Consider the following 21,973-nt stretch of genomic DNA (forward strand, 5'->3'; position numbering starts at 1 on the left):
GGAGCGAGAGAACTATGGTTTTGAATACTCTGGAGCGAAGGACCCTTCTCGTATGGTCCCTGCCCTTGAGTTGACTGGTGAGGAGGTGCTCGAGCACCTTCAGAAGATGTTGAAAGGAGTAAGCGTCGTCCCACATATTGTCCCTGAGTATTGTGCTAACAACCCACCTCCTGCTGTGAGTTGTTTTTTCTTATGCTAGTACTTTTCATATTTCCTTTGCTATCTCCACTTTTCACTTAATCTTTCTCATCTGGTTGTTTTACTCTTTTATAGGAATTGGGGCGTAACTTCGTTGATCCAATCCCCCTTGATGACTGCCCTGCCATTGAGGAGCTTGGGGAGAATCTTGTTGGGGCATCTTTAACCAGTAAGTTTCAAACCACCATAATGTTTCCTTGTGTTTCTTCCGCAGTTCTTGACACATATGTAGAGTATGTTCCTCGTCCAGTTCCTCGAGCTCCTCATAGTGTCGGAAAAAGGGGGTGAGCGGATTGTTCTTCTTTTGGTTTGTCTGCCACCAAGAAGTCTCGCCAATCGAGTACTCGTCTAGGTACTCAAGTTATAGGTAGCGTGCTCCTAGGTGAGCATATTAATATGTTTTGTCTTTTTGTTGTTTGCTTTTGCCTCTAACCGAGTACTTTTCTTCTTTTTTAGATGGCGCTGTGGTTGCCATGTTTGAGAGTGAGGAAGATGAGGATGATGATGCGGCCCTTGTTACGCGTCGGTGAGTTGTTTTCTTGTTTTTCTGCTGTTGAACACTTCTTTTGGTTCTGACTTTGACATTGTTCTCTTGTAGTAAGCGGTCATCGACCTTGAGTTCTTCTGGAGATCCGGTACCGACCACGCCACTCCTGTTGCAAGGTGGTGGTGATATTTTTGCTACTATAGTCCCCCCTCTAAGGTCTTCTATTGGTCTTGGGGGTTTTATGAAGAAGAAGATAGCTAAGTGAGTAAATCCTGGTTATGTTTCTTCGCTTCTGTTTTCCTCTTCTCTGATTCATATTCTTATCGTTGATTTTCCTTATCATCTTGTAGGCCTTCACCTTCCCTTAACCCTCAGTCGACTTCTTGTCAGTCCTCTGGTGCGCCCCTGCGTTCTGAGTCTTGGGACTCGAAATGTGCGGTCGACGAGGTGGCTGTGAGGGGGACTAGGTTCTCTGGTGATCCCGCAGCTGCTGATTTGCTGGCTCCAAAGGTGACCGTGGCCATGGCGGTGGAGCCATCTAAGGAGGTAGTTGGGGCTTCCCCGGGTACAGCCCTGGTCTTGTCTTCTTTGCCTCGGCTGGCTTCTCCCTCTGCTCCTCTTCCTAGTGGCGTTCAGCGTTTGGATGATGATGTGGTGCAACAATTCGATGCCACTCATCGGTTGTCAGAGCTGACCACTGACTAGGGAACCTTCGCGACCTCTTTTGGGAAAAAACTCCAAGTAAGTTTTTTCTGAAGTTCTTTCATTGGATGTTCATCTTTCTTCTATTCTTATGTCTTATTTTTCTCTCTCTTTTGCTCAGTCTTTTTCTCGGGATCATACCGGCTTCTTTTTCTTGTCTAAATCTGAGAAAAAGTTGTCTTCTGAGGTTACTGCCCTAAAAATGGAGCTTGACCTCTATCGGGCTAAGATGGAGACCGAGCGTTAAACGCACCAAATGGAGGAACAGGCTCTCCGTGCCCGGGTGGATGAGGCAGAAAAGCAGAGGGATGCAGCTGTCCAGGAGGCCTCGAAGAATGTGGAGGCCATGAAGAATGAGTGCAATGGTATTGAGGGTTCTTTTTGTTTCCTCTTGTATTCAAATTTCCCTTTTTGCTGACTTATTTTTGGTGCCTGGTCTAGCTCTCCGAGTTAAAAAGCAGAAGCTCTCGGAGGGTATTGAGGAAATGAAGACACTTACTCGTAATAGTCACAATAGGGCTGAAGAGGTAATTACTCGTGCTGAAGAAGAACTCGCGCTTGCCAAGTTGATTAGGCGTGGAGCTAATAGGGATCTTGTGCAGGTCCAAAAACAGTTGAAGTCTTGACTGGTAAGTTGGCGATGGCTACTGAGAACTGGAATGCTTTGTGGAAATCATTTTGGTCAGTAGCCGATCTTCTTCGGACTCCATCGGATGATGGTCAATCTTGGGCTCAGTTTATTCCCCAAGTTCCGACCTATTTCTAGGAGTTCATGAAGAGGTGCGTCCAACTATGTACCAGAAATGTTCTTGCCCAGGTCTGGATTCTTGCTCCGGAGATGCCTTTGTCCAAGATTGCAGAGGAAGCCAAGAGTCAAGATTATCTGGATGTCATTGAAAAGATGGAGCCTGAGGTCGAAGATTTGGCCAGGAGGATTGTAGATAATCTTAATATTGATATTTCTTCTCCTAATGACGATGCTTGATGTATTTGACCTTTGTACTCCAGCCTCTGTAATAGGATATTATACTTCTTTTTGAATGAAGATCTTTTATTTTTTGTTGATGTCTTCTTTGCCTGGATGTCTTTGATTTTGTCAAGTGCTTGTCATGCTTTCATCTGCGTCGTGTAAACAACTTGGTATTTGTAGATCATTGTCTTGACAAACTTTCTTGATTTGTCGAGTGCTTGTCTGGCTTTCATCTGCGCCGTGTAAACAACTCGGTATTTGTAGATCATTGTCTTGACAAACTTTCTTGATTTGTCGAGTGCTTGTCTGGCTGCCATGTAAACAACTCGGGGTAAGTAGATCTTTGTCTTTACAACCTTTTTGTTCTTGTTAGTACTGAAAAGACTTAGGACCAACGATCTCAAGCATCTTGAGCTTCTTCTTTTTAGCTTTTTGCTTAACTCGAGATGTGGCCAGCATCTGGCTCTTTACCTAGTTGTAAAAACATCTTAGGATTGGTTCGGGTGTTAGCTTATTAGCTACCCTCATCGGTGAGCTCAAGCATCTTTTTAGCTCTTTTGCTCTCAGCTGGTATGCTCAGGCATAATTTCAGCCATTTTGCTTTTTGGATCGAGTGTTAGCTTATTAGCTACCCTCATTGAAACATCCTCAATTTTTCCGCGAAGGGAAAATCCACAGAATGAATTATAATATGATGAAACCAGTAGTTGATTCCATCATATTATCATATATTAGTCGATATCACAGTCATACATCGTAAGATTATAAGAATACAAGATATTACATCACTGGGGAACACACCTATTATAGAGTTATTCTAGCGAAAGACTATCGAGTGAAGACTCCTCCTCCACAGGTGATCATCAGAGTTGGCGTAGTGCAGCATAGATTCCATCTCTGAACCAAACTTGAGCGTAGGCACGAGACCTCCTAATCCTTCTAAAGTCAGCATCTCTGAGAAGCAGGAAAATCTGCACACCGCCAGAGGTGTGCAGGCCATGGTCAGCACCGATGAGCTTTAGTGGAAAAGATAAAACAAGGGGATCTGGCGATCCTAACATTTGGCTGTGGGTTGCATCCTTAGCGCATGAGAAGTAAGTAACAGTAGTATTGTAATAATAATATCCAGTTTTTAACACATTCCTGGCCACACACATCCACATCCATCCATATCCATCCACCAACCCATCCCAACCATAACCACAGCACCATCACCACATCTCATCTCACACACTCTGGTCGACAGGCCGACTCCCTCTCGGCACTTGTCTCAACGGCCCGTAGCCCCTGGCTCATGGCCGGAAAATACCCCAAACCCTGGAGGGAGGAAAGAAGGACTCATCTCCTATCTAGTTTAAGCGAAACCCAGGAAAGGTCCATAGCCGACAAGTCAGCATATGTATCGATCGATCAACCAAACACTCTGCAGAGGTTTTACATACCCACAAGATAGCCATCCTCGACGGTGCCCCGTCTAGGCAGATTCCAGCCGTTTGTTAGCCTAGAACGATGCCACCCTACCTCTCAGCCCTGGTACATCCCAAGTCTAGTCTAGGATGGCTGATACTGTGAGTCATAGACAGAGCCAGGGCCCTCCAGATGTCAAGAGCCATGTCCATAAGGCCTCCTAAAGTCTCGGAAGGGTGTGGGGGAAACTGCACGCCCCATACCTCCTTGCACATGTTCGCCTAGTAGTAGTGGCATTGTTCTACCAAGTAGTCTAACCGTCCCGCACCATATAGGACGAGTGGGATGTAAGGCTTCCTGATGAATCTGAGTACTAGTAAGTCCTTAGGGATGACCAAGCCAGAATGTCTTCATTAGGGTTTCCAATTGCCGTGCCACCACAACACCTCTACCCCGGGCTCCACCTCTCCGAGGCTCACACCCAAGGCCACCTCCAATTACCATTTACCCGCCATAGGTATTCCATATCCAAGTGCCCAGGTAGCACCACATGGCAAGACTCGCCCTAGGCTCGTCATTATTCCAGCTCGATCGACACAACCCTCACTCTCCACACACCCAAGACACACGCAGCACGCTCACACACCACCAAGTCTGGCACCCATAGCCAAACCATTCCCAGGGTTCACCACCAGCATCACATCCCATATATAATGCGAAGTGGAGTTAAAAATAAGTATAGTGGTGTAATATGCAAGCAAGCAGGTAAGTAAGCATATATAAGTGAGCAATTGCGCAAAGTAGGGTGACGTGGTAGAGTGGGTTGCATCAGGGTAATAATGGCTCAGGTAGTAGCATGCATCAAAGTATTATCAAAGGAATAATTATAAGCGCTAGCAGTTCTAGATATTATGCAATGTCTAATAGGATTCTCTAAAAGAGGGTGCTGCCATGACACCTGCGGTGTAGAGGTAGTAGTGGTACAATTCTCCATTCGTTGGTGTTCCATTAGCGGGGTCTCCTCCTCCTATGTTGACTCCATTCCACAGTCCTTATTGTCGTCCATGTTCTCTTGGTCCGATCGTCAGCTACTTCGCGAAGTGACACGCAAGGCAAGAGAACACCCAACACTCGAAAAGATGACAAGACATAGGAAAATCCAATAACACTAGTGAGACAATAAGAGATACATGACTTAGCCCTCTCGGCGGTTGTCCAATTTCCTCGGGCCGCGATTCACAAGTTGTGGTTTGCTAAGCACAAGCTTAAGTCATGGCCAAGCCGGTATGGCTTTACGATAAACGGCTTAAGCCAGAGCTTATCTAGAGCAAACACCATGGCTCACGATCTTTCGATCCGACATCATTGACTTGACGGGGATTGGAAGTTGAGCCCCAAGAAAGAAGAACGATGGGGTTCGGCTCTTATAGCCTTATCCTGCAAGTCACAATTGGACACGAGTAGCAAACAAGAATGATTAACACTATTGTGACTTGGCTCCAACGTACTTCGGCTCGCTCGCTATGGTAGAATGCGGTAGCGCAAAGAGATTGGACAGCAATGGGTTCTCTCGATCCTCTTGACATAATAACATCAGGAGCCGAGAAGAGAGTTGCTCAGCAAAACAAAAGAAGTGGGGTTAGCTATGCACATCCATATCATGTTCTCAGACACATCTTCGGGAGAGATGGTTCTAGATGGCCGATCAGGTCGACACGCATGGGTCTGAGGTACGACATAGACTATAGCTTCGCTAACTAAAAAGAGATAGTCCGGCCTTTGATCCAATCGCCATGGACAAGGCGGGATCGAACAGAGCGGGCTAATAGGGCAATAACAACATAAAACGGAGGTCTACTCCTTCTAGCACACACGCCACGACAGAAGACAGGGCATCGGAAGGAGCGACAAACACCAAGTGCGCAGACCACTCGTAGGGTACCCGACCTGGGTGCACTGGCACTGAGATACCTCTCGGATTTGAAGCGGTGCGGTTTCACCGCGAGATTCAGAGAACGTGATGGTCAAACGGGGTACAAGCATACAAGGTCTTGAGCACGGAGAAGCAACTAAAAGCAAATGAGTGGCGTAGCTTCATGGTCAGGGCAAGGCGAACTCACGGCCACAAGCTATACCAACATGTGTTGGCATCCATTGTTCCACAATTGTTACCTCCCAGGTCATCTCCCATAGGCTAAGTCGCGAAAGGCTCGATGTGAGCGGGTGATATCCGCATCGATGTTGATATCGATATCGATATCGAATCCATCGCGACCATGTTCTAGGGCCAAAGGCAGGAGCTAACACTCATGGTACTATGAAGCCAATCTAAAAAGCGATGGGTTGAGTTACACTCGGCATCACGGTCATGGCGAGACGGATCCCGCGATCATAACATCCGAATGAGGTACGATCCCTCAGCTGGCTCAAAGGCTCGGCACATAGGCAACAACACCAACAACCAGCGATAAGAACCAAACATGACTGAAAGACGCAACAACTCGACACGACTATGGAGTAGCACATATCCATAGCGAGGGGGATGGGTAGACCTGCACAAGGGCATGGTGTAGACAAATATAAATAGATCAAAATCACGTATCGTAGGTGGACGAACGAGTATAGGAATGAGCGGGAAGGGGCTTTCGTCGGTGGTCGGAGATGTCACCAAGGTGGTCGGAAAGGTTACCAAGGTGGTCAGAGAGATCACCAACATGGTCGGAAAGGTTGCCGAGGTGGTCGAAAAGGTTACCGACGTGGTCGCTGAGATCGCCGAAGTCCCCGACGCTGGCGCGGTCTCATCATTGGCATGGCGTCAGCATGGCGTTATTAGAGCTAAATTGCGGCTGATAGGTGGGCCCTCGGTACTAGTCACTGACATGTGGGCCCCAGTCAACAGTCAGCATTGACCAGTCAACGGTCAACCGATTTGGGTCCTGACTGGGCCTTGGCGGGCCTGGACAGGGCTGGATTTGGGCCAGGCTCAGCCCGCCACGTGTCGCGCGGGGAGGCCATCCACGTGGCGGTTTTGGGCTCCTATCGGGCCTGGTTCCAGGCTATAGGCGTGGGGGCGGCTCACAGTGGTCTGGGTTGTGTGGGTCCATGGACCGCACACTGGGTCCATGGTGGACTGTGTCCACCCTCCTTTTACCCTCTTGGCTCATGGTGGAACAAGTCCAAATGGCTGCTGCTCCTTCTCCCTACCTCCTCTGCTACTCTTGCGGCAGCATGCTCGCCGGAGGCGAGCTCGCGCATAGGCGCCCGGTGGTGGCTCGGCATGGCAACAAGGGTGGTCAAGGTGGTGGTAGATCCGGTGTCCTCCTGACACCGTGGTCCAGTGGGCTTGGCTAGGCCGTGTATGTGAGTGCACGTGTGTGTCCTGGAGCAGAGAAGCTCTGGGGTCAAGCCGGCGTCGAAGGTCGGAACAAGGTCGGGGCTTGGCGGGTCTGGTGCTTACCGACGAGATTGACATAGTCAAGGTGGGGGTTGGTCATGGCGTCCAGGCACACTATGGCCATAGGTGGCCTACCAGAGCACGCCCCGCTTGGCAACAGCTTGCTGTGGCCTCCTCTGGCCGGCTATAGCCAGTTGCTGGCCAACTGTGGCTTGCTGGTCATGGCCGTGGCTAGTTGTAGGTGGCCAAGGTCGGCTGCGGCCGGTCAGGCTGGAGCAGCGGGTGGCCGGAGGGGCGACAGAGTTGGTGAAGGGTGCTTCAAGGCCTACTGCTTCCCTGCGAGGTGAAGGAACATGGCACGAAGGCCAGTCTTAGGCACAAACTCCACTATGGTGTAAGGGAAGGCGAAAACTTGGCTTTGGGAGGCTCACCGTCATCAGAGGATGGAGGCAGGCCGCCTGGTGCAGGAAGGGTTTGGTGCGGCAGATCGCATCAAGGTAGTGGCGCTTCCGATCATGGCCGCGATGTTGCAGTGTGGCTGTCTAGGCTTGGTGGACGGAGGTGGTGCCGGTGGCTCTTGGCTGCAGTTCAGGGTGACGCCGCCATGGTCGGGGTGTAGGGCGAGGTCGTGTGGTATGGCTGGTGGTGTGGTCGTAGCACGGTGAGGGGACTCAGAACGACGCGACAGGGATGACGTGGCCTCCGAGCGTCATGGCTTGGCGCAGAGGAGAGCTAGGTGAGGCTGTAACGGGGTCGCTGCTGTGGCTGTGACTTCCCCGAGCGTGCTGGGCCGTCGTCGCCATGCAGTTGCAGCAGGGGGTGAAGTAGAGGAGGTCTGGCTTCCATGGGAACACAAATCACAGCACGAGGGCCAATCTCAGTCAAGGACGACGATAGGGAAAGGGGAAAAAATGGGAGCTTTGGCAATGACGTTGCTCACCAGTGAGCACAGAGTGGCATCAGGGAGATGTCGCGGTTGACGCTGAGCCGGAGCGGGGTCGCGACGTGCGGGCTCCGAACGGCGTGGCTCGGCGACGGGGTACGATGGCGCGGCGTCGATGGTGAGGTGGCTCACCACGCGTGCTTGCTCATCATCATGCCATGGTTGTGTTGGCTTCTTGGGCTCCCGCCGCGGCGTCATTGGTGGGTGCGGAGGAAGGGAGAACGAGGTAGAGGAGGTAGGGCTCTATGGTGGCCGGGAGAGGGAGTTCGGGAGAGGTGCCGGATGTCGGGGTTCTTATAGCGCGCCAGCTAGGGCTATTGGGGGGTCACGGACGGCGGCGATCCTCGGGGTCCGTGCTTCCTACCCACGCGGCGCGCATCGAGCAGGGGTGTGGAGCTGGTAAAGCATGGGCGTGTGCTTTGCCACTCGAGCGGTGGCGGCGTGGGAGCGGGTCACGACGCGCTTAGCCTTGGGTTCCAGAAGGGGCATGTGGTGCGCGTGCAGGGCACATGCGCTTGTGTCCAAGTGGGCGGCGGTGGCTGGGAGCGGCTAGGAGCACCTGGAGGCCAGGGTGCTGCCCTAGGGTTGGCAAGGGGGTGCCGGTTTTGGCTGCTGGCTAGGTTGGGCCACGACTTGCTGGGCCGGCTGGCTGTCTGCGCCGGTTGGGCCAAGGCACTGGCAGGGCAGGCTGGGCCAAGGCCAAGGGCGAGCGGATGGGCCGAAGGGGAGGAGCTAGGCCAGGCTAGGCTGCTATGCTAGTTGGGCCAAGGGAAAGGGGATGGTGGGCTTGGAGGTATAAAAGGAAAAGGATTTTTCCTTTTATTGTTTCAAGGAATTTGAATGAGTTTTTAAGAGAGGTTATGTGGAATATAAAGAGAAGTTGAAGTACAATACAATGAATTTCAAGAGGAGTTCAAAAATAATTGGAGAGGTGTGATTTTTATGATTTCGGATCAAATGAGTTCAAAAGAAATGTGACGGGGATTTATGAGATATTCAAAAATGAAATTAAGAGGGGTTGCTATGGATCGTGCACTCCGACACGAAACCCAAATCCAGATCAAAAACTTCGGCAAACTCCTACAAGTAATTCTATATGCATACAACAATTTATTTATAAATTGTTCTTTGTTTGACCTAGCATCTACATGCTTCACGCATTGTAGGAAAAATTTTAAAAAGTTCGTATTTTTGGCTTCTCCAAAAACCCGGGTTGTTACACTCATCGGCGGGCTCAAGCATCTTTTTAGCTTTTTTGCTCTTTGCCGGTATGCTTAGGCATAATTTTAGCCATTTTGCTTGCTTTTTTGGTTCGGGTGTTAGCTTATTAGCTACCCTCATCGGTGGGCTCAAGCATCTTTTTAGCTCTTTGCTCTCAGCCGGTGTGTTTAGTGAAAACAACTTGAGAAAAGTCATAATAAGACATCTGTTTGTCATGGAACACCATCTTTATTGATCATGAATGTTTACATGCTTAGTGAAAACAACTAGGGGAAAGCCATAATAAGACATATGTTGTCGAGGAACACTATCTTTATTGATCATGAAGGTTGATCTCTTGTGGCTTGTATATATGTTCTTCCTTGTGTTGTTTTCATGCGTAGAATCTTCTTAGTTGGCTGATGTGCCATGTATTGTTGACTTTTTTTCCATCTTTAGTTATCAACTTGTACGTGCCTGGTCCAGTGACTTTTGTGATAATAAAAGGACCTTCCCATGGACTGAGTAGTTTATGGCGTCCGTCAGTTTTTTGAATTCTTCTTAGTACTAGATCTCCGATTTGGAGTGATCAAGGTTGGGTATTCTTGTTGTAGTGGCGTCTTAAACCTTGGAGGTATCTGGCTGATTGAAGGGTAGCATTTACTCTGACTTCTTCTGTACTGTCGAGTTCTAATCTCTGGGTGTGTTCTGCTTCTCCTTCGTCATATTGTTCTATCCTTGGTGACGTCCAGATCAAGTTGGCAGGTAGCACTGCTTCTGATCCATAAACTAGGAAGAAAGGTGAGTATCCAGTGGCTCTGCTTATTTGAGTCCATAGCCCCCATACTACTTTGGGTAATTCTTCAATCCATTTGGATCCATAGTCCACTAGTTCTTCATACAATCTTGGTTTTAATCCGGCTAGTATGAGTCCATTAGCCCTTTCTACCTGTCCGTTGGCTTCTGGATGTGCGACTGATGCGTAATCTATGCCAAAACCGTAATCCCGTGCCCAACTTTAGAATTCTATAGCTGTAAAGGGAGAACCCAAATCTGTGATGATTTGATTGGGCATGCCGAAGCGGTGCATAATGTCTTGGATGAACTCGACTGCTTTGGCTGCGCTGTATTTTGTGAGTGGTTTGTATTCAATCCACTTGGTGAACTTGTCAATTGCTACAAAGATGTACTCAAAACCGCCCTTTGCTTTCTTGAGAGGTCCTACTTGATCCAGCCCCCAGCAGGAGAAAGGCCAAGCAGGAGGGATGCAGATCAGATTGTGAGCTAGTACATGAGCTTGTCTTGCGAACATTTGACAACCTTTGCATTTTCTGATGAGTTCTTCTACGTCTTTCAAAGTGGTTGGCCAGTAGAATCTGGTTCGGAATGCTTTGCCGACTAGTGTTCTTGAAGCGGCATGATTTCCACAGCAACCTGAGTGTATTTCTTCTAAGATCTCTTTGCCTTTTTCGAACGAGACACATTTTAGGAGTACTCCTGATGATGCGGCTCTTCTATACAGCTTGTCCCCTACTAGGACATAGTTCTTGCTTCTATGAACAACTCGGGTAGCCTCCGCTTTATCTGCTGGCAACTTATTCTCTTTGATGTACTCGATAAAAACCTAGGTCCATGAGGTGGTGATTACCAAAATCTGGGTGCCTTTAGCTGGGAGTTCAGGGGTTATCTCACCGAGTTGTTTGATAGAGGGAGCTGATAACTCTTCTATGAATATGCCAGGTGGTACCTTCGCCCTGTCAGACCCAAGCTTGGTGAGGACATCTGCTGCAATATTAGAGTCGCGCAGGACATGTAGAATTTCCAATCCTTAAAAATGTTTTTCAAGTTTTCGTATTTCAGCACAGTAAGCGCCCATGTTTTCTTTGGTGCAGTCCCAATCTTTGTTGACTTGGTTGATGACTACCGCCGAATCGCCATATACAAGTAATCGCTTGATTCCAAGGGTAATTGTCACTCGGAGTCCGTGGATGAGGGCTTCGTATTCTGCTTCATTGTTTGTAGCTTGCCATAATATCTGAAGGACATACTTGAGTTGCTTTCCATCTAGAGAGATGAAGAGAACGCCTACACTGGCTTCGCCTAGCTTGAGTGATCCATCAAAGTACATCTTCCAATGGTCAAGGATCGTATTTGACATAGGTTGTTGAATTTCTATCCACTCGGCAACAAAATCGGCAAGGGCTTGAGATTTAATTGCCTTCCGTGGGGTGAAATCGATATTGAGAGCACCAAGTTCAACTGCCCACTTAGATATGTGCCCTGTTGCGTCTCTATTGTGTAGGATGTCTCCGAGTGGGAAATCTATCACCACGGTAATCTTGTGGCTTTCAAAATAGTGGCGAAGCTTGCATGAAGTGATCAAGAGGGCGTAGAGTAGTTTTTGCATATGCGGGTACTAGATTTTTGATTCTGACAGTACTTCGCTAATATAGTATATAGGGCATTGTACTTTATATACATGTCCTTCTTCTTCTTCTCTTTCTATGACTATTGCTATGCTGATCACAATAGAAGTTGCCGCAATGTACAACATCATGTCTTTGTTTTTCTTTAGAGGTGTGAGAATGGGCGAGGAGGTGAGGTATGCCTTAAGTCTTTTGAAAGCTTCATTGGCTTCTTCTATCCACTCGAACTTGTCTGTCTTCTTTAGTAGTTTAAAGAAAGGTAACCCTTTTTTGCCGAGTCTTGATATGAAATGATTGAGGGCTGCCATGCAGCCTGTTAGTTTCTGCACATCTTTGACATTTCGAGGAGGGCCCATTTCTGTTATGGCTTGAATTTGCTTGGCGTTGGCTTTGATTCCACGATGACTGACCAAGAATCTGAGTAGTTGTCCTAAAGGAACTCCGAATAAACACTTGTTTGGGTTCAATTTCCACCTCTACCTCTTTAGGTTTTTGAAGGTTTGCTTTAAGTCTTCAATTAGTGTGTCCGGGTTCTTTGTTTTTACTACTACGTCATCCACGTATGCCTCTATGTTTTCACCGATCTGATCACCAAGGCATATTTGGATAGCTCTTTGGTATGTGGCACCAGCGTTCTTGAGTCCAAACGACATGGCCTTGTAGCAATAGGCACCGAACAGAGTGATGAAAGATGTCTTGCTCTGGTCTTGTTCCTTTAATGCGATCTGGTCATATCTTGAATAGCAATCAAGAAAGGATAATAGGACAGATCCTGCTGTTGAATCAACTATTTGATCAATGCGTGGTAGCCCAAACGAATCTTTCGGGCAATGTTTATTGAGATCTGTGTAGTCGACGCACATGCGCCACTCGTCCGTATTCTTTTTTTTGTACTAGAACTAGATTTGCTAGCCAATCTGGATGAAGGATTTCTCTGATAAATCCAGCTACCATTAACTTTGTGATTTCTTTTTTAATTGTTGTCTTCTTGTCGGGTGAGAATCGTCGTAGCCATTGCTTCACAGGCTTGGAGTCTTCATTGATATCGATTCTATGCTCAGCCAACTCTCTTGGGACACCTGGCATGTCGGCCTGCTTCCAAGCGAAGATATCTTTGTTGTCCCAAAGAAAGCTGGTGAGCACGAATTCCTATTTTGCTGAGAGGTGAGCACTGATGATTGCCGTCTTGGAGGGATCCCCGGTGCCTAGGTCAATTTGCTTGACGTCAGCTTCTTTTGGTGCTGCGAGGATGCTGGGCTTTTTAGCCGGTATCTCTAGTTCTTCTAGGCTCATTTCTACGGCAATAGTGGCTATTTCTTTTCTACCATTGGCGGTTTGTGCTTTTGCTGCAATTTGAATTGCCTGAACATCACAGTCAAAAGTATGCTTCAAATCACTTCGAAGGGAAAGGACTCTGTTAGGCCCTGACATCTTAAGCAATAGGTATGGATAATGCGGTATCACCATGAATTTTGCTAGTGCTGGGCGCCCAAGGATTGCGTGATATGATGAATCGAAGTCTGCAACTTCAAACTTGATGAATTCTGTTCGGTAGTTTGAGGGAGTTCCAAAAGTAACCGATAGAGTGATTTGTCCAAGTGGCATGGCTGCCTTGCCGGGTACTATCCCATAAAAGGGGTGCTCATTGGTGTAATCATCTCGACGAGTTGTAGTCCCATCTTCCTTAGCGTTTCTGAAAAAATGATGTTGAGTCCGGCTCCTCCATCGATTAGTACTTCTGTGACAGTCATACCAGCGATAGTTGGATCTAGAACCAGTGGGTAATGGCCTGCATTTCCTACGCTAGTCCATTGGTCTTCTCTTGAAAACTGGATTGGATACTGTGACCAATTGAGATATCTTGGAGTAGCCGGCACTGCTACCATGGTAGTTCGTAGAGCTAGCTTTTCTTGATGTTTGCTTTTGGAATCTGAGGCCCCAGCGAAGATCACTGCTACTATCCCCTTGGATTTTTGGAATCCCTTGTCTTCGTGGTTGTCTTCATCTTTTTTTGATTGTCTTCTTTAGTGTTTACCTTATTATCTTTTCTTGTGTATCGCTCGTTGAAGGTGTAGCAATTTCCGGTGGTGTGATTTCCTTTAGGATACAAAATGCAACGCATGTTTTCAATGTTGTCATACCCTCTGGGTTTGAAAAACTTCCTTGATTTACCAGCCACCGCTATGGTGTTGTCTGGTCCACGTTTTCTTTCCTGATGTCTGATGTTTTGATGATTTCGCTTGTCCGGGTTGTCTTGGTTGTTTCTATCCAGGAACCTTTCTCGTGTCTTCTCCTCTGCAGTAATCATCTTTTCTACTGTGCGTCTGAATTTTTCATTGTTTCTCAGGTTTTCTTTGTAGAAGTCCTAAAATTGCCACCTAGCCATAATTCCATGAGAGAAAGCTTCAATTACTTCTCGTTCGGTGATGTCATGTACTTGAGCACGTAGTTTGCCAAATCGTCGATAGTAATTTCTGAGAGTTTCACCTCCTTTCTGCTTGAGTCCTTTTAATTCTGTGTGGGTGATGGGGTGCGTAATGATACCCACAAAATTTCCATAGAAAACTCTTTACAAGTCCTCCCAATTTCTGATTGACCCTGGATTTAATTTGTAGAACCATTGGAGGGGCATGGTTTCTAGTGCCATGGGAAAAATAAGGTCTTGATATCGTCGTCTCCTCCGGCTAGTTCAATCGACTGTGAGTAAATCCTGAGCCACTGCCTTGGTTCGGTCTTGCCATCATATTTAGAGTGGTTGGATGGCTTGAACTTGTGAGGTAGTCGTATTGAAGCAAGTCTGTTCGCAAAACAGGGGAATCTATCATGCATTTTGGCTTCTGTGTATTCTGATTCAGCACCTCCTTCTAGCCAACTATTGTCTTGGTGAGAGTAGTTCTATGGGGCTGTTTGAATTGGTACTTTGCTTTTGGTCTTTCTTGGTTGTTCAACTCGGTAGTTTTGACTATGGTCCCTTCTACTTTCTTTATTGTGACTTCCACTTGGTCTGAGTCTCTCGAAAGCAGACTTCCTTTGATTTTGATCTTCCTATCTATGAGACGTTGACCTGGTAGGTAGTCTTGAGCGGGTCTCTCCATTGTGTACCCTTAGGGCTATTGACCAGAGAAGGTCCCAGAGTTGTTCCTATTTTCACCGGGAAGTGAGGTCGCTCCGAGTTCTTCTAGTGCTTCTCGGATCCTATTGTAGGGTGTATTCACCGTGCATCTTTCTTCGACTTCTTGTTCTGATTTTCTTCTATTGTACTCAACCAGATCTGACTCATATTTGATCCAAGCTTCCTTGTGTTGCCTAGCATGGCGTTGGCGTCCTTGTTTCAATTTGTTTCTTCTTTCTCTAGCTTGCTTCTGATTCTCGATCTCACCATCATGCCCCTGGATAAAGGGTGATATGCTAGACTCGGATTCATCCAATGACTTGATGTCGGGTGCTTCTGGGGGGACCAATGGTGATTGAGGATGGCGAACCATGAATACTTCTCGTGCGTGAATTGTTCTGTTATCGACGTTGGTTTCCATACTATCAGAGTTGCTGACAACTTTAGTAGAGGCTTCAAGGTCGCAGATCGAGTCTCCTTCTTGGTAGGGTAGAATTGTTGTTGTCATCGTGCCGACTAGTCGGGTACTGCTATCTTCAGGAATAGAACCTAGCCAGTGGATGATGCGGTCTTAGGATGTTATAGTTAGTACGAGACCTTCCTGAGCTCCTTTCAGTGGCATTCTAAGCACCGGATCGAGGGATCCTTTGGGCCATGCCTGATAAGATTTTGTCATGTTGTGGAGTCCAAACAAAAAAGGACCCAACTTTTTGAAAGGATTCTGAGTGTACTCCAAGTTGTATTCTTGATAGGCCAAAGCCGCATTCTGGAACCCTGCCGGAAAAGAACTCGGTTTCTTGAAAGAACTTGGGTAAGACTCCATCTTGGATGCGGAGCCTGAGTTTGAGTTGGATGCACAAAGCCGAGAAATCTGAGTTGGATCAGACATCACAAGCTACGTGAATCTTCCGATGAGTTGATCTGTCATAGTCGTCGAAATAGAAAGGTCTTCATGGTGATCCGAATCTTCGAGGAGACGACTTTGGAGCTTGCCATCGTCGCTTGCCTTGTAGATTCATGAACCAAAGATGAAGGTTGATCCCGTCAAGAAGATCATGTTGTCGAGGTCCGTTGAGCTCTTGGATGCAAATTCGCCGAAAGCCCCTACCTAGCGCGCCAGCTATCGATGTTTCACCACTGATAGCCTGCCACGGGGGTACCCGGGGCAGTTTGTTCAGGCTTTGATGTATGTAGAACTCGATGGTAAACGCAAGGGACAGTTGATTTATCTTGGTTCGGGCCCTCGACCATGATCGAGTAATAGCCCTATGTTCAGTCGGCGTTAGCCTTTGTGTTGGATTGATTGTAAAGTGTTGTGTTACGTTATCTCTCCTCTAGGAACTCCACCCTCCTTTATATAGTCAGGAGGCCAGAGTCCTAGTCGGTTTACAATGAGAGTTCCTAGTAGGATTATAGAATAATACTACTACTAAGATTACATGGAAAGAATCCTAGTTAGACTAGATCTTCTCCCTTCCCTATGGGGTATCCCGTGGGTCCCGTATCAACACTATGTTGATCAACCTCCTGGGTTTGAAGACCCTAGATATCCTAATCATGTTTATAGGTTGTCCAAGGCACTATATGGGCTTAAGCAAGCCCCAAGAGCTTGGTATGAGCGCCTTTGGGGCTTCCTTATTGAGAAGGGCTTCACCATTGGGAAGGTCAACACCACACTATTCACCAAGAAGCTTGATGGGCATATCTTCATTTGTCAAGTGTATGTTGATGATATTATTTTTGGATCATCAAATGAAGATTCATGCAAAGAATTTGGTAAATTGACGTCGAAGGAGTTCGAGATGTCAATGATTGGAGAGCTTACATTCTTTCTTGGTTTTCAAGTCAAGCAAATAAGAGAAGGGATTTTCATCTCTCAAGAGAAATATACTATTGATCTTCTCAAGAGATTCAAGATGGATGAATGTAAGCCAATCAAGACTCCAATGCCAACCAATGGACATCTCGACCTAGATGAGGGAGGTAACCCGGTTGATCAAACTCTCTACCGCTCTATGATTGGTAGCTTGTTATATTTGACCACATCTAGGCCCGACATCATGTTTAGTGTGTGTATGTGTGCAAGATTTCAAGCTAATCCTAAGGAAACTCATTTAATTGCCATAAAAAGAATTCTTAGGTATCTTAAGCACACACCAAGCATTGGCCTTTGGTATCCCAAAGGAGCTAATTTGAATTAGTTGGCTATTCTGATTCAGATTATGCCAGTTGCAAAGTTGATAGAAAGAGCACATCCGGAGGGTGCCATTTGCTTGGTAGATCACTCGTGTCTTGGTCCTCCAAGAAGCAAAATAGTGAGGCTTTGTCCACCGCCGAAGCGGAATATATTGCTAAGGGTGCTTGTTGTGTAACACCCTTGGAGTGTCCCTGTTTGACTGATTCAAAAGACCAACTTGGAAACTTTGCATGGCTGTGCACTCTTTACCAAAGCTGTAGCTAATTTATTAAGGAACAAAAGTTGTTTTATGATCATTTCATGAAAATGGTTAGAACAAGCTCAAACATGGCCCACAAGTCAGAATGTCATGCTGATTTCATACTTAGAAATTTTCTAAGTCCTTAAGTGTTTTGCAGTTTCGTGTACCCAACTTTTTCACCTTGTATCTCCCTAACAGAGCCAAACTAGCTCGAGCTCCAATAACAAGAGTTGTAGTTCACATATAGATGATCAACTTTGTTAACTATGGCATAGTCTAGATCATCACGGATTAGGAGCTAATCACCATCAAACCTGCTCTGTCAGTCATCGTCGGTGATCACTGAATCGCGATTTTTCAAAAATCAGACAGAACTCACCGTGGCCGACCGGCTCAGGTGACATTCACCGCGTGGCGTTCATGCTCTGCCGAAGGCTCCACGTCGCGCGTTCGAGCTCCAGAAGAAGGCCAACTCCTCGCCACTCTCTCTGCGTCTCACCATTTCCCTCACTACCGTCCCCTTCCTCCGCGAGCATGGCGACAGGGACACCGTGACGCCGCCGAGCCAAATCCACCAACACTGAGCGCCATTAACCGATTCATCCAAGCCACAGCCCCGCTGTGAACTTCTCTACGTCTATGACACCACCGCCATTCCATTTTCATCTCAGGTAGACCTCCCCGTGAGTGCGGCTCCACCGGGTCGCCATGACCGCCGTCGGCCGAGCTCGCACATGGTCGTGCTGCTCGAGCCCCTTATCGCCCCTTCTCTCCATTGCGCTAGCTTCTGTGTGTGACGCTGAAGCTCGCTGAGTGAGCCACTAGGGCCATGACACCGTAGCCTCGCCGGAGCTAGCCCTGCCGTGGCCGTGCGCCGCCATGCTAGTCACCACCCCCTCTAGCTGAGTCATTAGCTGCAATAAATGGTTCCCCTAGGTGCGCTTGGGTGAGGCAAACATTAGCACCGTTGCCTTTGCCGGAGAAGCCACCGGCGACGAACTCCGCCACCGGCCGTTCCTCCTCCCCTATTTCTCTCACTGACGCGCGGGTCCCCTTTTGTCAGTCGCCGCTGCTGAGGAGGTAGCCAACCTGGGTTGTGCCGAGTGCTGGGCTGCGTTTGCGCAAGTTGTGGGCCGCCGGATCTGTCCGGGCCGGCCCAGTTGCGAAGTTGATTTTCTTGTTTTTGATTTTGTTTATTTTGTTTTTCATAGAATTGTGTGCATGATTCAAAAATGTGCATCTCCTAATTGGTAGCTCCAAATGATATGGTTCCAATTTTGCTGAGTTCCTAGTAATGTCTAGTATTTAATAAAAATATTATATGAGCACATGTTTTAGAAATTTTGGATGAATGAAATAGGACTTTGAAATGTGTTTTTAGATGCATGCAAACTTGTTTGAATTTTATCTTGAGTTTCTGTGGTCCAAAAATTATGAAATTTTGTGGGTAATCTATTATTGCTTAGTAGAAGCTCTGGTTAAAATTTCAAAGCTAGTGCATGTATAGTTTTTGAGTTATAGAATTTCTTTTTATCAATGGATGGATCTTGTGTGAATTTTCATAAATTTTCTATAGATCTAGTATAGGTAAAATTTGGTGAGTAAGGTTATTATGCTAGAATGATGCTAGGAAAAATGAGAAATCTGTTGCTTGACACTTTTCATTAGGGTTTCCTAATTATGCTAAAAATGGACATGCCACTTGTTATTTTGGATACAGCAAGTTCTGCTTGCTCAATGGCTTTGAAATTTTTATGGTAGTCTATGTGAAGCATGAGATAGCTACTGTAATTTTTGTAGATTTTTATGAATAGTTTTGCTATATATTGCTTTAATCACTTAATTAACTAAATAAATTTGAAAAGGAAATTAAATAATTTATTTAGAAGTTGGCACTATACTTTCTAGTGTTTCTCTGGTATGTGCAACAAGTTGGTTAACTTGGCTTGGTCAAATTATGCTTTTGCATCATCATTAAATGATTAAGCTAGTAACCCTGTCATTTCTAGATAGATTCTAGGTTTACTGGAAATTGATTTGGTTAACATAAGAATCATGCATTGCTGTTTACCATTGATTTGTAGAAAATTTCATAAGCTTTCTAGAATATCCTCATACAAGTCATTTGGAATTGTAGAACTCTGGTTGTGATTGAATTAAGGGACTACTTGTATGCATATGAAACTTTAAATGTTAAATTATGTATACCTTTACTATTTCTAAGTTTGTGGTAATGTTCCTAGGTGTTAGGCCTTTAACTGAAGATGAGCATCTTTATCTTAGGTTATGCAAGTTAGGTAAGTTGATCTTGTTCTTTAAGTTAAGTTGGATACATGCTTAAAGTGATTTGAATAGAGCTATTTTACTCGGTAAACGAGTGTCCAGTGATGTTTTCGTTAAACATTTACTGTGATTCATTCATCATGAGCATCATGTCATTCCTTATGCATCCATGGTATTTATCTCGTGCATCGGCATGCAATAGGTGTACCGGAGGGAGTAACACTGCTGGAATTCGAGGAACCGAGTGAGCAGCAGCAGTCGACACCAGAGGTTCAGGAGGTGCCACCTTCAGGAGAAGTGCCAGACGAGGTCGCCGTTGAGTGTCCAGATCACCGTCCTTGCAACTTTGTGAAAGGCAAGCCCCGGAGCATATTAAGCCTCCTAATTTCTGAAATGCAGTTACAGTATTATTGTTATATATATATACATATATTGTTGCATTAAGTTTAGGTGTTGGATGCAAACACTTGCTGCATTGGTTAATCAATCCTTGTCCAGATATTGTTACCCTGAATCCTATGTAGCTCAGGCTCGTGTAGTGCTTAGCCCTGCTTAAACACGGTAGAAGTCAGGTGATTTTCTGTCACCTGCGAGATATAGAAAGATACATATGGCATGGTTGGCTATATTTGCTATCGTGGAAAAGAACCAGTCTTAATTTGAAATGGAGACCGGGCGGAGGCTTGCCAGTTTGCAGTGACTCCGTTTGTGTCGATTAAGGACTGAATCTTGGAACCTTTCCTGTTCATGTTGAACGCATGCCTCTCTCTTAGTTGGCCAGGTCTGGAGACCGACCGTGAAGCCGAGTAGCTCAACTTAGGCCGAGAGTCGATAAGTATAAAGTATGCCTCGGAAGGGAGCCATAGGCGTGAGTCCAAGGGCAGGTGATTTAAAAGTCCTGATTGTCCTGGTAGAAGGGTAATCCCTGAGAGCGCTGGCACTGATTGAACCCACGAATTTGGTTCCTGAGTTGTACCAAAGGTAACCCACGGCTACCCTTGCTAAGTATGTCAGGGTGAGAGTTAGGAATACCCCCTCAGCTGAGTTGTAATTCAATTCGAATCGCCATCTCTCCCGGTTAGTGAGAACTTGACGGGCTTATCTCCAACGTAGATACACTAAATAACATAATGGTTCGAAAATGATGATATGATGATGACAGCCTTATTATACCTGCTATGGTTAATATTGTTTGCTCCTAATAAGTGAGTGCTCTAGTACAGGTGCTAATCTAGTGGATAGGTAAATGATGTTAAGCTTGATGCTAAGTTTAAATTGGTTACTATAATCATAAGCTCTTTTATGCAACTGTGTCAAGCTAGCCCACCTGAAAAGCCTTGCATGATCCTTGGTGTCCTTTATTTCTGGTTTTGATGGGTAAGTCTAGCTGAGTACCTTCTCGTACTCAGGGTTTATCTCCCACCTGTTGCAGATGACCAGTTCTACTTTGGTTGCTACAAGTACTACCTTCTCCCAGCTGGGGATGAAGACTAGACCATTGGGCGTGGTCTCTACTAGTTCTCATACCTGATAATGCTTTTGTGGGACATGACTTAGACTTGGCAATGTAATTGAAAACTATGATGTTTTATACTAAACTATGTTGCTTCTGCACACTCAAACTTGGTTTGTAATATTCTATTTAAACTCTAATGGATGTAATCCGAATGCTTATTATGAAATGTTGTAATGGATGATGTGTTGTGTTGAATCACTACAATCTTGGTTTGCATGTCGAGAGTTGGTTGAAATCCTTCATGATTTCTGGACTACCGGGATTATGGGAGCTTAAGTACAGGAATTTGATCGCTTCAGTGATTGTTTTTGTACTTACGTTCTTATGATTTGGTCGGTTCTGTTACAGCTGGCATCAGAGCAAGATTCGACACTAAACATGTCATTTGTGTATTTAAAACAAAGGTATTTGTGAAAATCCTAAATTAAATACTAAGTATTGCCACTGGTCATATCCCTTATGCCCAAATAAGGACTCTTAGGTGGCTTATTAAAGTACTAACTTTGGGGTTCCTGTTTGTTTTTGTTTTGTCGTCCATACGGCGTGCTATTGTATGGATGCCATCCACTTGGGTGGTAATGTATGGAACAAAATACCTCTACGCTCTGGTAAGTGGGAGTTGTGAGAGCATGATCGTCCAACCATCGGTCTAGGGGAGAGTAGTTGTGGCTGCTCGCATACTTACATGTTCAATCATGTATCTATGAGAGTACTTAAATGTGGGTATCTCTGACAGGTAGCTGTGATACTAGAGTATATGCATCTGGGGATGTATGTATGAAAGTATTTAGTTTACATGCCTTTTTGGGAAAGTATTGGGCTGAAATGAAATTTTCTACAGGTACACTAACAATGTATCGTTGTAGATCGACTAGCTACCGTGTATGAGAGAGCGTA

The sequence above is a fragment of the Miscanthus floridulus genome, chromosome 2 (assembly GCF_019320115.1).
Source record: "Miscanthus floridulus cultivar M001 chromosome 2, ASM1932011v1, whole genome shotgun sequence".
NCBI classification, from domain to species: Eukaryota; Viridiplantae; Streptophyta; class Magnoliopsida; order Poales; family Poaceae; genus Miscanthus; species Miscanthus floridulus.